This window comes from Scleropages formosus, chromosome 3, assembly GCF_900964775.1.
Source record: "Scleropages formosus chromosome 3, fSclFor1.1, whole genome shotgun sequence".
Lineage (NCBI taxonomy): Eukaryota > Metazoa > Chordata > Actinopteri > Osteoglossiformes > Osteoglossidae > Scleropages > Scleropages formosus.
The window spans coordinates 27,162,980-27,180,883 of record NC_041808.1 but is presented as its reverse complement, the minus strand read 5'-3'; the positions used below and the strand labels follow the sequence as shown (position 1 = coordinate 27,180,883).

Below are 17,904 nucleotides of genomic sequence, written 5' to 3'. Positions count from 1 at the left end.
TCTGTGTTAACATGAATCACCTCAAACAAGCCATTTAGTGTTGAATCCTTTATGGAAAAGCACTTCTTTCTTAATGGACACAAAGTTTTAGTTTGTATGAAGATTTCCCTGCGTTTATATGCTCTTATGAATGTAACCATTAGGGCTGTGATGTGTTGTTTAAATGTAATCTTTCTCACTCTTGAGCAGGGGTTGGTGTTTCTGGGACCCTTGGGCAAGAATCAGTCTGGCAGCCCTTAGAATTCCAGCTCTACATTGAAAAAAGGTACACATTTACATTTAGTTGACGCTTTTCTCCAAAGCAACTTATAACATTAAGCTACTTATAAGTATAAAATTACCCATTTATACAGCTGGGTAATTTTACTGAAACTGTTTAGGGTAAGTAATTGATCAAGGGCACTACAACAACAGATGAGAGTAAAACTGGCAACCTTTAAATCCGAAGGCAGCAGCTCTAGCCACTACCAGATGCCCCCACCTACCACCTACATATATATTCCAAAAAAAAAAAAAAATTTTAGACACAAATGCATAGAGACAATAAAGAAAGGGTAATACAATTCGAATTTATGCAATATTTATGATAAGGGAGAGTAATCACGAGAGTAATTGTCATGTAAACATAATACATGTTATATTTATATATATTATGTTATAAATATACAGTTATACTATATTATGCAGATAATTTTAACTTTCTAAAAAAAACTTTTTTTCCAAGTTTAATAATTACACGTTATTTTTGATTTTAGTAGCAAAATTTGCCATCCACCAATTTTGGTGCAAGTAGGTGCATCTTATTATAAAAGCGACCCTGCCCACGGGTTTGAAACTGAAAAACACTGAGCTGCACACCACTGAATTTCCAAGGGCCCATCCCCCTTAGTTTTACTACTCAAAGCCAGCTATTACGCACAATAAGTTTGCAGTTTGGTGGGATAAAAAAGTGATTTCTGCATTATCGAAAAAAAAAATGGCAGCTATGAATGTGTTTTTATACAACAACAAAGTGAAAGGGCACATTAGTATTATTTTTACTAGTTAACTCTTCAGGGTCATTGTGCAATAAACAGATTTACAGCACGGCACAGGGCAGATTCCTCTTCACCGCAGGCATTCATAAAAGGCATCATTTGATCACGACATGGCTGTGTGCAATATACACACTTCCAGTAAAGCTTTTACACACATCTCGGCCTATTCAGAGAAACTGATAGCACCACAACCTTTCTGAGTCTTCAATTCTTCAGTTCAGAAGAATAGTGGGGATGTGGCCTTAGAAGTTTACATCAACAAATGCTTACCAAACACAACAGAGAGCATCGCCCACCAATGCAGAACCATTTCCAGAAATATTATGGCACAGAGCGCCATGGGTTTGGATGGGGTGAAGAAGGACACAGAGGCAGCGGTCATAACGAACGATTTATTCAAATACCAGCACAATGGAAATGATGCTCTTGGTCCGAGGACCCCGTTTCCTCCAGGACCTGCGCTTACAGCCAGCCAGCCTAGCACCCCTAAATTCTCCCCAACACCCTGGGAGACACGGTCACCCTACCATTTTCCCCTTAAGTGCCCCCAGTGGTTACACACACATTTAACATTATTTCCCATAATGCAACTATTTACACTGAATCAGTAACGCGGATCGTTAGAATATATTAATAAAGCTTGGCTGGCTCCTGCTCTTTGGCGGGTCTGGGGTTCCAGTCCCGCCTGGGGCGCCTTTTGACGGACTGGTGTCCTGTCCTGGATGTGTCCCGCCCTGCACCTTGCGTGCCGGGTTAGGCTTCGGCTTGCCGCGACCCCGTTCGGGACAAGCGGTTTCAGTCAGTGTATATGTGTCTGCTAGCTATTTAGCAACTGCCTTTCACTAAAGCGACTTACACTGTTAAGATACTTACAATGTTTTACCCATTTATAGAGTTAGGTAACTTTTACTGTACCCTAATCAAGGACACTCCCGCAGGAGGTATGATTGAAACCCGAGTCCTTTGAGTGCACGATGGTAGCACTAACATTTTTGCCACCTATCAGGCAAGTCAGTTTTCAGGACAAAAAATGAGCACGAAACAGCCGTTAACCCATGTGAGTAAGAAGGCACCAAACAAACAAAAAGACAAAATAAATAAATAGGGGGATTTGTTTAGCGTGCTCAGAACAAAAAAGGTTAAAGCTCTTTAATCGTTTATCATACAATATCCAGATTAAGCTTCCCAAATTCTCCTTGCTTTCTTTTGACGGGTGCATCAAAGGGCAGTGGGCTGCTATTTCTGAAGGTGTCACAGCAAACACATGTCACGGTGTAACGGAGACTGGCACCGCTGAGCCAGAGAACCACAGAAAAGGGAATTTCTGCAATGCGGCCTAATTAAGCGCTGCGTTCCTTCACCGAATTCCTTCATGTCGGCCCAGAGAAAACATGGCGAAAGATGACACTGCAGGAGTGGCCTTTTATCGGGGGATCAGAAGGGCCGATCACGAACACGAATCCTCACACCGCTGCTGCTTTACTCCACTGGAGTCAGGTGGACATGGACTGTACCGCGGTAGGGACAACATTGGCATGGCGCGACAGGGACCAAACACGGACCCGTGCGCTACGGGACTGTAATGCTAACTGCACATTAAGCACATTACGTGTTCAATTCTCATCAGCCTGTGGCCAAGGAGAAATGCAAAAAGCCATAACTTAAAGCCCATCAAGCCTTGTTGTGCACCAAAAGTCGAGAACATTTAGTAATATTTCACTAATAGCAGAACCATTACGCTATTAGACATAAAATGAAACTGCCTGGAATTTTTAAAAATTCAGAGGAGATGTATTTCTGATCAATTTTTTTCTGTCTGTGTTTGGGGGATGGGTAGTTTAAATGTACAGAACTGGACAATGCTAGCTACAGAAGACATGAGTAAAAATTAAAATGCATCAAGGTAAATTAAAGCTGCAGCTTCAGGTTTAGCAAGGAAAGGATATTGAGGGATGTGTGATTAGTAATCTTTAACATCTTGGGTGAGAAAAAGGAAAGAGAAGTGTGTGTTGTGTGTGTGTGTGTGTGTGTGTGTGTAGGGGCTGTTAAAGTAGCCAAACGGCCTTGTCCACCTCCGCCAAGGGCACACCCCCGCTGCTGGCATCTTGAGGAGAAAGATGGCGGTCGCGCAGCCGACAGCGGGGGTGCACGCAGTGTGCTAACCCCATCGCCCCCGTTCAAAAAAAAGGGCACGTTTAAACATTTGGCACCGACCTATCCATCCTTAAAGCGCAATGACCATGGCAGTGATTCCTTCACATGACACACTCTTCCAGATGGTTTGTATATATTTAAATATATTCATATTCAAATCCAAAAGGCTTTGTAGAAATGAATACATTAATACAACTAGCAAATAACTGAAAATAAGAAAACAAAAATCCGCAAGAGCTCGTTGTGTTCATGCGTTGATCTCAAATAGCCACGGAATCTTATGAAAGTGATGGATTTGATCTGCTGTCAAGATGTCGCGCCGAGACCACGATGCTCCATCCTGTAACACAATCGACGTGTCCAGGCTGACAAACCGAAGAGGCACCGGTGTCACCTTTCCTAATCCGATGCTGAAATGATGCCTACTAAAACGACTGTCAAGCATGCTTTCGGTGAAGTGCTTAATGAGACGGGAGAAAAGCATCTTTTCAAATTACGGTTTCCGCTTCTGTAGTCTGATCCATTAATTGGCAAATACAAAAAAGATGGGACAGGAGATTTATTGATGACTCAATACCTGCCATACAGATCCGGGGGATTTGAAACAAGGTCATTTCTAAGGACAGAATTAACATGATTTTGCCTGAAAATCAACCCGCCTGGGGAGAAGTACAACCCCTATCAAGTCTTACCTCATTCCACAACGTGAACGACAGAATGGACATTTCCAAAAAAAAACTAGGAATAAAAGTTTGACTTAAGGAGTCGCTCCGCACACAATTAACCGAGTTCCTCCTGCAGTACGTGAACCTCGAATAATTATGCTTTGTAATGCCAAAAGTGATCCCCTAAGATGATTTTTCAACAGATTAAAGCCAGGCTCTTCTCGACGCTATGAATAATTTAAAGTCGCCACTGGCCGTTTAGAAGTCGGTTGTGAAGCCTGCATTGGATTACAGAAGTCGATGCCTCCGAACGCCTTTGATATTAGTGCAGTTTTACTGGCTTTGCTCCTTTCAGATCTTTCCTGGGAACTAGAACGAATGTGCGCTACGCTAACCGAGTGAGTTCGCGCACACGGCCGAGATGTCAGCCCGCATGGAAGCCTCTCGTGCCAAAACCAAAATGGATTATTCCAGTTTTTTTTTTTTTTAATTTTTATTTTAGGTTTAAGGAGAGATGGAGAACAAGCGACACGTCTGTATGTTTAGACAAAAGCCACTTTAACCGCACCGCTGCACACCTTGTGGCTTTGGCCATAAATCACAGCTCCTAGCGTGGGAGGGGAGGGCCGTAGGCAACACGCTGGGAATTACTTCTCCGGATTTGAGGCGTTCCGTACCTGCGGTTGGCGCCACGTGACCCCGTGCGACATTAATTCCGCTCAATGTATTTGTGCTGCTTACTGCGGCGGCTACTTGCTCCGCGGATTACTCATTGTCTTCAAAGCGGTGTTGTGCTAAGGTGGCGCATCCGTCTCTGTCCGGCACACAAAGATGTAACCTCTGCATTTTACATCAAAGAACAAAATACTGGATCCCGTGCAGCTACCGTATATCCATTGACACTTAATAAATGAGGTAAAAGAGTGTTCTTCCTTTTGTTACTGTGGCCGGGAAGGGGGAAAGGATGGCGCTATTCTCAGAGGGTTTAAGGCAGTGGATCCAGACACCCAGTGCACGAGCCAACAGCAATGACTGCTGTACATGTGCAGCGGGGTCATCCAAGCAACAAAGAGCCTCTTCCTTGTACTGCCTGTGGTATCTGCGTCATCGAGACGTTAACTAGTGATGTATCTCCCCAATCCCAGGCCTTCGGCAAGTGCTGCAGAAAGGAGGATAAAAGTATGATGATAAGTATGAGTATGATCCTAATTTACCTCATTTTTGTTTCAGCAGGTCGCACAAACATGTTCACCGACAACAAATGAATTTACTTTACAATATTCTACTGTTAGTTGTACTGTCACACCACTGAAGACACTTATAACAATTTATTTTTGACACATCTAACTCATTCATTCATTCATACCTTGTTGCTATAAGTGTCAAGGTTTATGTTTAATAATTTTGTGATTAGAATGTGTTGAATAATGGATAAATCTTTATGCAGCTCCTCATGTGATGTATCCTGGTTCATATGGTGGATTGTGACAAATTAACTGTACTTCAGAATCACATGTCTGTCTCCAAGTCTCTACTTGTGTTCATGTAATGGACTCATTACATCAAAAATACATGACATTTTTCTCTGATATGTACGTCACTTTGGAGAAAAGCGTGTGCTAAATGAATAGATCTAAACGTAAATGTAAATCTAAACTGCTTTACAAATGAAGTGTCAGTAAGAAATTATTTTTTAAAAACCTTCATTTTTTTTAAATATACATTTTTGTTTTTAATAAATCCTTCCTCTTACAACATGAATGTAAGGCCTAACTTACTGTAATCACACTATTCTAATTCACTTTTATGCTTCAGATTTCCTAATGACATTAATTTTACATTTTGGAGTTAGTCTCCAAAATTAATCGGAGGGAGACCCCAAGAGAATTTCTCCAGTTCCTCTTTCATTGCTTCAGTAAGATAAAACAGAAGTGTCATTTTGCCATCATGTGACATAAAAATGACACAGAAGAATTTTTTAAAAGTGCAATTTTTCTTAATTGTAAGCAAGATTTTACTAACTCCATTTCCACAAGGAGAAAGATGACAGGAATTTCAATTATCCTCAATTATATTCCCAGAAACATTGTGTATATCCACTGTATAAAATCCACCTGGTAGACATTTAAAATTAATTAGTTTTTTAAATCCCTTTTCTGCAAAGTATTGCTCAGGAAACAATTAATTACTGCAACCGGAACGAAATAGAGGAAAACAAAATATGTTTCAGTAATAAGTGCTCTATTAGGCATACAGATCACAAAAAAACTGTAAAACTTTGTCCTCATTCATCCAGATCTGTATGGAATTGCATCTAATTTTCCAGCAGAACACATAAAAATAACTTCCGAGAGCTGATGACGCTATAAAGGTATAAAGACTTCCGGTACAAGTGGAAATATGGGTTAAGACTTGTTTAAGCATAAATTCGGTCTGTATCTTGTCTAGTGGCCTGTTTTCCATATTCAAAGTGGAGACATCAAAACTAAAAAAAAAACAGCCTGTACTGCTTTCAAAAATGGAAGCATAACAAGATGAGGAAAAAAAAATCAGTAAAAAACACAAAACTAATAACCCCACTTCCAATAATCCCATGTGCATTCCACTTTAGCAACAAGCCAGAAACTTTGAATGGAAGTAATAGTTCCTCCAGGAGATCTTATGCTTCCTTGTGATGATTACCGCTCGCATTCCACCTTAGTAGATCACGAATTGAAGTATTTGGTTGCTAGGCAATCTCCTGCCATTTATAGAAAGCACAGCCCAAATGTGCTGACTCTGTTCTGTATTTCCAAAATTCAAAGGTATCGCTCAGGCCAGATCAAGTTAACCTTCTGATGATTGGAGAGGCTGTTATAAATCACACGGCACCTTCGTACAGCGCACATCTTGAAATGAAATTTACACAGCAACTTATGCTGATGTTAACATGCATTCATATTCGGCTCTATCGCTAATAGCGGCAATTTACGCCTGTGTCTGGGGTCAAAGACGCGAGCGAAGTGCAGCACAGGCCGTATTTCCAGCACATGAACATTCTGCAGGTATCAAGCACAATGCAGCTGTAATGCACATTCATTCACCTAAAACACGCACGTTTGGAGCGGATCAACTCTTAGAGCACTGTTCACGCATGTAGCTGTGTGTGAGAAAAATCACGTATGGAGAAGCAATACACTTAAAACATTTTCAAAACGGCCCAGTACCCGTTATTACAATACGGATATACTGTGCCGTGTTCTGTTATCCATGATCTCTCGAAACATATTAAATCTGGCTCGCTTTCATATTTAAAAACATCTCTCTCCTGTCTTGTAACGTAATTATATATGTATTTCCAGTAAATGTTTATCGGAACTTCTGAAAGAAAAGGACTCGACAACTTTTCAATAACTTTCAGATTTAAAAAAAAAAAAAAGAAAAAAAAAAAAAAGCTGTTCATTTCAAAATGCAGGACAGGAACATTTTAGCCTCAATCTGTTTCCAATTACAAGCACTCTGAAGTCTTTCAGGTGTGGTATGAATGGCTACACACACTTCATTTAGAAGACCAAAAAGAAAAAAAAAACCTTTGTAAACCCCAAAGGATTTTTTTTTTTCTTATATCAATCGGTCATTACACGTTTAAAAATACTCATATTTAAAAATTCCCCTTTCAGCACTGGCTGAGAACACATCTGCAGCAGATGGCTGCAAGATATAAATTGAGGCCTCCGAGAACAACACCTGCATGTTGGCAAAACGAATACTGTCCAGAAAAAGGCAAAGTATAAATCACTGTATCTTTCAGACTATTTGCAGAGAAGCTCCAAAGCAGGAGTCTCCATTCACAGTGGTTAGTTTTTCTCTTCGATGCACTGTGTTTCATGCATTGGGAGGGATTCCCAGCATGGGAACGATGCTGCTTTAAATGTATCGCCTACAAATGTCCACGGTGGTTTTTCTCGATGCCTGGAAAGAGCGTGAGAAAAGTTGTGCCGTTACCTTGGTTGAGTGCCGTTAAGTGCAAGCGGCTCACGCGGCTGTGAAGTTGCTGCGTTCCTTTCAGAAGCTCCGCGTCCCTCCTCCTCCTCCTCCTCCTCCTCCTCCTCCTCCTCCTCCTCCTCCTTTTTTCGCTCTCTCTCTCTCTCTCTCACACACACACACACACACACACACACCCTCGCTGCAGGGGAAAAGAAGGGGGCTCACACTTTTTTCCCCTCTCTTTCAGTGGCTACGCGGTGCACCTCACAAACTGGCACGACAGGGAGCGCATCCTGGGTGGACAGGAGCGTTGGTGGGGGCGTCACGCTGGTCGGCAGAGCTTTCGCGCCCCTCTCCTCCAAGGGCTGCTCTTCTCCTTTCTTCCCGCCTGCCCGCGTGAGACGAGACGGCGTGCCCGGTGCTGGCCAGTTGAACCGCTGTGTCGCGTATCGCGTTGCGGAGCGCGGTCCTCGGTGCGGCGCAAGGAGAGAGCGGCACTCGCACTGGATAGGCTGAGCTGCGTCTGTTTACACCCAGCAGGGGAGGGAGCCAGAGGGGGGAGGGGGTTGTGTGGGTGGACCGGAGTCGAGAGGGCTGGGGGTGGAAACTACCTCCTTTAACCGCTGGGAGTCCTGTGTTTGTCTTCAAACCGTGTCCCCGCACCCTGTACCTCGCCTCGACGCACTCCGCGACAGAGAAACCCTGAGTCCAACCGGCCGGCGCTTGATGGCGCACACTTTTTCCACCCTGTTAACAAAGCGCCGGACGTGCGCCTGCCAAAAAAAAAAAAAAAAAAAAAAAAAAAAAAAAACACAACGCAAATCTAAAGCAGTGGAATTTAGGACTGCTGCACCTTGCATTTCGGAGCTCGTCGTTACCACCCTGAGCCGAGTGTGGTCACTTTGGATGGATGTTCACACACACTTACTAGCACACACAAAGCCAGCCTGTTGCCACTTGTGAAGTGAGATGATTAGTTCCATTTTCACATGAATATTTCAGGCAAATAATTTAAAAAATAAAAAAAACTCCAGTGGTCTTTTCCCTATCTATTACTTTGCATACATAAATTATTTGTGCATATCCAAGTATGAAGCAGTACCTGCCTACTCCCTGGCCACTATATAATTAATATTAATATTTAATGTTCCTAATTTAATTACATTCTGTTTGCACAAGTTTCCACAAGCACAACTGCGGTGTGTTGCACACAACATCCTCCAAACATTCCCCTATAGTATTTTACCTGTTTCTAATAAGAATGTCTTTCAGAAATGTATCTGGCCATAGTAGGTGTTCATATTGTTTTATTACAAAGGCACAGATGGCTAAAATAATGCTTATAAGGGCAGATTGGGTCCACGGCATAAACTGTAGCTTTTCAGTCAATTTATACGTATGTTTGAGTTTGCCTGGTTTGGTAGGATGGATTTCTCATTCTTTTCAAAGTTTCACTAAGAGAGATGAGAGTAAGTGACTCTCAGAGAGATGGGTCCATTATATTCCCCTTGCTATAAACATATTAAAATACATATGACAGTTCTTTGCCCTGTCTGTAACTGAAAAATACTTAAGGTTTCCTGAAATTACATTTTACCCCGGTAAATGCCTTTGTGATCAGCTTTCCATTCTCTGCGTCATCAGTGCTGACTGCCAATATAATTGATGAGCCTCTGAGCAAGAACACAGCTTCTGAAGGGCCTACAAACACTTCTGAGAGAATCAAAAGTAGCCTGACAGCATCAAACTTATAGTTTCAGAAAGAATGAGGTCACAATGGCACAAAAATAGGTGAAGTCATGCTCTTGAATGTCGTTAACTTTTAATTTTGCTAAAATATTCCTACAAAATATTGCACAGTGCATGTGTTATCTCTCTGCATTTATTACCTTTGTGGCTGTAACAGAGTAAAAAGCATCTGGAATCTAAACTAATGGTTCTGTATCTCCAATCAGTGGAATAGCCTGATAACTGTAAGGATAGCATATATATTGAGATTTAAAGAGGAAAGTCCCTAATTTAACGAGTAAACCTGATTTGGAAGAGGAGAAAATGAGTTTGGAGGCAATGACCCTGCAATTTAGTGGCATAGAGACTTTTAAACAAACAATATTTACACAATCTTAAGGTGTTGATTTAGAATATCGTCGTAGGTAATAAAGAGCACCAACTCCCTACTATTTTTGAAAATATGGAAAAAAATAAAACTTCTATAGCATATTTAGTGAAAGATGCAAAAGCAATCATTTACAGAGTGCAAAGATTTGCCATCCCAAACTCTATTTACTTTAAACAGGGTTCAGTGAAAGTGCCGTTTTTTGACTCTTGATGTTTATCCTTGGATAATTCCATGTATGGAGAAAGTCAACGGAGGTGGATTTCGGCAGAGCGCTGCTTATCTTTCCTACAATGGCTCTTTGGTGTTTCTCCAGCTGCCCTTCACGTATGGATTATCTGGGCAGTGGGAAGAGCAGCATGGGGGCTCTAGGGAGGATTTTGGTAGACCCCCTGCGGTGAGCCTTGTGTGTGTGTGTGTGTGGTGGCAGGGGGACTATGCAGGAAACCCCCGCATCCAATAAGCAGTGCTATTTAGATCTTCACTGGTTTCCCGCATGGAAAGGACAGAAAAAAAAGAGGACGACCGAAGAGAAAGAGAGCGAGGGAGCGAGAGACAGAATGAAAAGGATAAACACAACAAAAAAGGGATTCAATCCCAATTTGCTTCTGCTCTGCTGCCAATCTGAGGATAACTGTCATCCTGTTAAAATAAAACAAAAAAAAAAAGAAAATAAAGTAAAATATTCTAAAAAAAAAGTCATGCAGCACCTTTCAAAAGCATTTAAATAATTGTAAAAAAAAAACAGAAGATGGACAAGAGTTGGAGTTCTAATTGAAGTCAAACAAGGGAATTCCTGCTCTAGGGTACAGCAGCAGCAGCTCTGATGGACTCCGGGGACACTATCACAAGGATGTCCCTTGTCTGTCAAGTATTACACACATTTATGTCTATTTATTTAGCTAACACATTTTTCCAAAGCGGCCTGCAGTGCTAAAGTACTGACAATTATTTACCCATTTATATAGCACGATAATTTCTACTGTATCAACTGAGGGTAAGGACTTTGCTCAAGGCTACTACAGCAGGAGCAGGGATATGAACCTTGGTCTTGCAACTGGGAGAAGAGAACTCTAACTGATACGCCACCTGCTGCCTCACTGGCTGCTTTTTTTTTACTGCTGATGGGGTCTCCACAAGGAACCTGAATTGGAAAAGCAGCATTTTTCTACAGGCTCGGTGCAGAACGAGTCCGATAACACAGCGAACATCCTCAAGTACACAACAGCAGTTTGGGTGCACCTGCTGAGTCTTGTTAACTAAATGCCTTATGTTTGTGAAGCTGTTATTAAGGCAAACGGAGCTATTTTGGGGAATCCAGGGGCAGCAGCTTTAACCACTGTGCCACCTGCTGCTGCTGAGACAATGAACCGTCTGAGAGCAGCACGCAGCCACGATTCAAACATATCCATGGTCACACACGACACACGTTGGGGCTTTCAGTTTTGACAAACAGAATTAATTTTCGCAAATATACACTCACGTCTATATCCCGCAGTCCTGAACGCATCTTTCTCATTACATTTTTTTATTTATTGTTTTATTTAAGAGAAGTGCTACCTAGACAGAAAAGTAGATTACAACTGACAAAGTAAGAATTTCTGTGGAAAAAAAAAAAAAAATTAACAAATATGCTGCTCACTGCACTTAAAATGTCTGCAGGCTTCAGCAGGGACACAAAGGCACAGAAAATTTCTATCCAAATAAAAAAATCATGTCTGTCATGGGTATATAGGCAAGAAAGCAAAGCAAAAGAGGCAAGCAACTAGGGTAAAAATGTGGACCTAAGATAGCTTCAATCATTACATGGCAGCTGGAATAAAAGTGAACTATTTTAAAATAGTGTTCTCTTAGTAAAGAATCAGCATGGAAACAAGGTGCAGTCAACGGAGTGAACATTTCAGAGAGCAGAGAATGAGCCATGTTACTTTTCAACATTTCACATGGTCTAAGCATAACACGGAGAAATATTCAGCCCCCTGTGGAGGCCTGTCCTCGGAAGTCCTTGCGCACAGCCGATCTGCTCAATATGCATGGACGTGACAGTTCAACAAGTTTCCTCTGAGACTCAGCATTTCTTTGACTGATTGGGAATCAATACATTGATTGCAAGCAATCATCACTACAAGCGAACAGGACAACTCTCTATGGTCGTTTGTCTTTGTTTGGCCATGTGGAATCTCGACAATATGATCCTTGGAGCAACTGGACTGAAAGAGCTAAGGAGTTACACACGTGACCAAACTCCCGCCTGAAAACAAACACTTGATTGGCCTTAAAACCACACGTGTGTATTATCCTTACTTCAGAATGCCTGCAAGGTTTTGGATAACGCCGACTTGGAAAAACCTAAACATCGGCAGCAACAAAATACAGCGTGAACATGAAATAGCAAATAGCATGAACATGAAATACCACTAAGAGCAATCTGGCTCTCTTTATCAGTCATTATCCATGTGGGTCAAAGGTCATTCCGAGGAGTCTAAAGATGCGATGAAGGTATAATGTTTCGTCCTTCTCGGTGCTTCATGTTACTGCACAAGGATCAAGAAAATTACAACACACTAATTACTTAACTTACTTTACTGCGTATGCAATTTGTATGCAAGAGTTACAGGAAATGAATTCAGGTTTATTCTTTGTCTAAACCTCCTGAAATCTTGTCCTTGTATTGCACATTTTCCTTACAGAAAAGGGTCCAAATTCTCTTTAAAACCAGAAGACCACAAACGCAGTTCTTACTTAACTCCTAGTACCTGTAGCTGAGCATGGTAAATGGATACTGTTCCCTCCAAATTCACAGTGTTCCATCAGCACAACCCCTCCCCAAACCCATCTTGCCCATGGAATAAATATGAATGAAACTTCAGTTACTTAATTTTGTTCAAATTCACAAACCAGATGGTTCTGCCCCTAAGGAGGATTATGTAAGTCAGTTGACATCATCTCCCTACACTTTTTAATAAATCTATCCACTATTTCTGCCTGGAATAGAATATTAGACACTTTATTTTCACATCATTATTTATTATACATTATTTTAAAAAAAATATTTATTCCCATTTATTTCAGATTTGCATTCCTGAGAATTATACACTTACAGAGTATTGACATAGCTGGTTATATTCTGAAGCAATTCGGTTTAAGTACATTCTCAAGGGTACTGTGCCACAATCAAAGGATTTAACCAAGCAACCTGCTGGTTACAAGTCCAAAACCTTAATTACTGCCCCATCTGCTCCCATTTGCTTTGCCAATGACATTATGGGACACAAATACACTGGTAAAACTGCCAACAGAGAATCCTAGTGAAATTACCCAACTAAATGTGTCCAAATGTGGAGGTAAAACCTCAAAATTTTCAGCACACACAAAAATTGCACAGCCGTTCAACGACTCTCACCCACACAGCTTATTAACCAAATCGTTCTTGTCAGACTCAGATAAATGAAATATTCATACTATTTCTATTATTGGCCATATTACATTTGCAGAACATTTTATATGTGAATAACTCAAACGAACCCCCACCCCCCCACCCACTGACAAATGTAATTCAATCATCATAACAAAGCTTTTTATGGGGACCGACATCAAGCTATAAACATCAAGCTAAATGTACAGGCCATTTATAGTGTGCAATCCATATTTCCTGGTAACAATGTCAAAACTGAAGAAAAAAGAATACATTTCTTTTTTTAAAAAAATTGGACTGCAGTTATACATTATTGATATGTTAACTTTTATAACAAGGAATTAACAATTAAAAATGATAAGAAACAGGACTGCAGCGAGGGAATGGGAGTGGGAAAATACCCCCGTGACACGGTACAACACAGCCCCACAAGACAAAGGGTTGTGCTTAACCTGACATCACACAAACACGTGGAGATCGCTTTGTGTTACATGTCGCTTAACACTCGGGTTCTTCAAATTCACTGTTACGCGCTTCAGAATAAAATGTACCCAGCTGCATTCAGCACCAGCCAAAGTTCAACTTCAGAGTAAAGATAAAATACGGAACTGTACGGTGACAGGGTTTGCAGAGTTTGTGCTTTTCTTCTACTCCTTAAAAGACCGTTTCAATCGGAGTGGCTTCGGCATCCTACATCGTCACCCATTTATAGCAGGATATTGTAACTGAAGGAGCTGAGGTTAAGTACCACACTCAAGGGTACAACAGCAAGGCCAGGCAGCATATATACTTGTATTAATGGCACAGTGACTGAAGTGGCTCTCATGAGATGCCATGTATTCCTGCTGTCGTTTCAGTAATCCGGTTAGAAGAGACCTGTACAAGGACCCAGAACCCCCGCTCTCGTCTGGTGTCTATGAAGATCAAGTTCTTCAAATTCCATCAGCCAGTATGCTGCAATAAAAGGTGCTTCAGAACAAAAGTGAAACAAAGAACCAAGAGGCTTTATGCTTTTGGCATCAGAAAACAAAGCAGCTGGTAAATGGACGCAGATTTTCTAGCTGATGTAGATGTTATCCTCTGAGTGCAGGGGAGAAGCTGAAACCATTACACCACCTGGTGTAAGACTTGTCAGCAGCTACTTGACCTTACAATAACAGTTTTCACTTTCCAACACATAATGTCCTCAAAGTAACCAGTTTCAGAGACAATGCCAGTTTTTCTTATTTACAACCAAACATTTTTTTTTAAAAATATTAATTTCTCTATGTTTTTCCATGATCTAAAACTCTTAAGTATACTTCAGTTTTGCTCCTGCATCAAAGTTTTGAGATGAGAACATTGTGTATCCCGATTTTGAGTCTTGCATCTTGTGGTTACTGAATCTATAAGCCCAGAATCCTTTTAAGATGGAAGCAGTAAAATGAAAAATGGCATCCTCCACATGGCACTTAAAGGTTAGGTCTCTATTACAAACAGAGTAAAATGTCAGCAGAATACCCCGAAAGAGTGGACACTGGTATTAATGGAGGGTCCTGGAGTCTGGTTTCGCTCACCAGGCTTGCCCCTCCAACCTCCACCCATGTGCGGGGGGTGTGGGGGGAATTATCAATTCAACTGTCACCCGGGGGCCCAGTGGGGGCGTCTTGCCCATTTTTCATTGTAATAAAACAGAAAAAGAGAGTGGATCCCTTGCTGATCCAACACTGATCCAACACTGCACCTGACCCCATCGTTACCACACATTTCCAGACGGACACACACAGTCTTTCAGTACAAACTTGGCCACTTTATATAGACCGCATTTGTCTTGTAGCTTTTTTTCATACTATATTCCATAGCTCTCTTTTTGTCAATTGCACTGGGCTACTGTAAATCAAAATATAGTTTTGCCAGGTTTCATTACAGGCAAAGGAAAATGTTTAATTAATTTATTAATGGCACATTTTAATTTAAGTCAATTAAGAAGAAGAAATGCAATTTAGTATCAAATCTGAAAAAAAATGTAATATTTAAAAATACACCAAACAAACACAACTAAAGAATCTTCCACATAGCTATTCCATTATTATTCAACTTCTGTAACTGAATGATAGAGCAAGATTTCCCAAATGACACTGGAAAGATCATGCGGTGCTGGAGCACCACACTTTAAAAAGTCATGGAAATAAATAATAAATGTAATAAAAGGCATTTATAAGCTCATGTCAGCGACAGGACTTTGATTCCAGTCACCAGTGTGGTTGATAACATTTTATTAAAAAAACCCTAAAATTCCTTAATTGACAAGAGAAAAAAACAAATTTGCTTAAATTACTTAATTCACAAACCGTTCCTAATACTGGATATAATGCAAAAAAAAAAAACGCATTTTAATCATCCAAAAAATTCAGTGAGACCAAGAGAGCAGGCATGTTTGAAATCCGTCCACATCTCAGCTTTAACTCGAAGTTCATATCCACAATTTCACTTCATTAAAGTTATCAGACAATGAACATTATTCACAGAGCCAAATCACACCAACTAAACAATTTGGAAAAAGGCTATTTCCGTCAGTTTTAAATCATATGGGGGTGCAGGTAGCCTTTTCAATGTAAGTTCATCCAGTGGATTTTTCTCCTCAAGAATGAAATATTATTTTCACTGTGGTGCATAACTATTTCACAATGCCGAATACTGAATTGTGAATTTCCCAGCCAGGACTAATAAAGTGCTATCTTATCTTATGCTTTGCAGAAGAATAAGACTACTGAAAAATGTTTTTTTTTTTTTTTGGTGTTCTTACCTGATGCAGAAACACGTTTTCACTGAAAATGTGGCACATAGTAAATGGGGAACATGTTACTTTTGCACTAGTTTTACCCTATCAGGTCTGGGTGCAAAACTCTTTAGTTTTGTTAAAAAAAAATTATAGAGCACTAAACTATTGCTGCCCACCAGTAATTCTGGTCCCAGTACAGAATAAAACAAAACATATAGTTCAGGCATCCCTTGATTTATGAAGTCTCTTTATTCAAAATTTCAGTATAGCGATCTGGGTTTTGATGTCAGTTTTTGATTACTGAAACAAAAAATAAGTAAAAAGAAATTTATCAGAATAAAAACTAAAAGTCACGCAAGCGAGGTCAAAATGCAGTAATGCACTGCAGTTGGCACTAGTTTACTTGTACTAATCTATTAGTGTTTCCTGTTGGTTTCCCGTCTCGTGTCCACTTTGCTTCAACTCACTTCTGCAGTTCGAGTGCAAGAATGACTGCCAAGCTCCCTCCCTCCTCCAGCCACAACTCAATCAACTTTTCTTGCCTTCACTTGCTGAGCACAGTAACAGTTCATTACAGTAAATTGCCTTGTTTATTTTAAATTATTCTCTGTGCTCATTTTTAAACATAAATTTCATTATTGAATGATTGATGTTGTTTACAGAATATATGGAAAACACAATTCATTTCTGAAATGTACTGCCTAAAAACAAACCCATTAATTACCTCAGTAAGTGTTTCATAATCATGAAGTGATTCACGTGTCTGCATTTAGATCTCTCCATCTGTTGACATGATGCACTTTTGTATTGTTTTCTGCGATGTGCATTGCTTTAGAGTTGATAAATGCATAAATAAATGTAAGTGTTCTACATCACGCTAAAATCATATATTGATAATTAAATGGGAGTTTTACAGTGTTTTAGTACTTTCTGGGTATATATTTGGGTGATAGTTGGTTTTGAGTTTTCAAATGAGCTGGGAACACATTATTTTACCCATTTAAAATAGGAAATAGGCTTTCAGCTGCCAAAATTTTGATATCCATCCTGAGGAAACGATTAATTTCATAAATCAACAGGCTGCTGTATACTATCCTTCCATCATCAACAACCGCTTGTCCGGAGTTGGGGTTCACGGCAAGCCAGAGCCTTACTCAGCAACGCAGGACACGAGGCTGAAGGGGGAGAGGACACACCCAGTACGGAGCGCCAGTCTGTCAAAAGGCAGCCCAAGCAGAGCTCAAACCCTAGACCCGTCACACAGCAGGCACCAGCCAAACCCACATTACAACCACACCCCTGCTCTATACTGGTGTCCAACAATTATGCAAAGACTGTTGACCAGTTTGAATTGATTATTTTCAATTAAACATTAAAAATATGGGTACTCTACCAGTGACAGGCCCTCAGTTTACACATATGGTACTGCATCCAGACAAAAACTTCACAAATATTGTCATAGGAGCAGAATTTTGATCAATATCAAGACATGGAAATGTCTTTGTTTCATTTGCTGCATCAGTTATTATATAAATGAAGCACAACAAACAAGTATTCATATTAATAGATGGTAATCTGCATTGCTATGCAGTTTCAGCTCAGCTGTGAAATACACCTCGAGCAAATGCCTGCTGACTGTGATTTACCCATCATCATCCACAGTGGGCTCTTAAAGGTTATGGGGTGCAGCGTGAATTGTTAACTTCTTTCATTTCTATTTTACTTATGTAGTGGTGGAAGAGCAGAAACTAGTTATTTAGTCATACCTTCTTCATCTTGTTCATTAATCT

At 40.5% G+C, this 17,904-nt stretch overlaps 1 protein-coding gene across 3 annotated transcripts in view; it reads right to left on the bottom strand.

The window, feature by feature from the left end:
- Positions 1-17,904, bottom strand: part of LOC108926009 (teneurin-3) — a 224,057-nt gene that overhangs the window by 121,993 nt on the left and 84,160 nt on the right. Inside the window, exon 1 of one of the 3 annotated variants that reach the window (XM_029250393.1) lies at positions 7,841-7,908. The exons of the other annotated variants lie outside the window; for them this stretch is intronic. The gene's annotated coding sequence lies outside the window, so the exon portion shown is untranslated. Of the gene's footprint in view, positions 1-7,840; positions 7,909-17,904 lie in introns of those variants that run through there. 3 annotated transcript variants of the gene reach the window in all.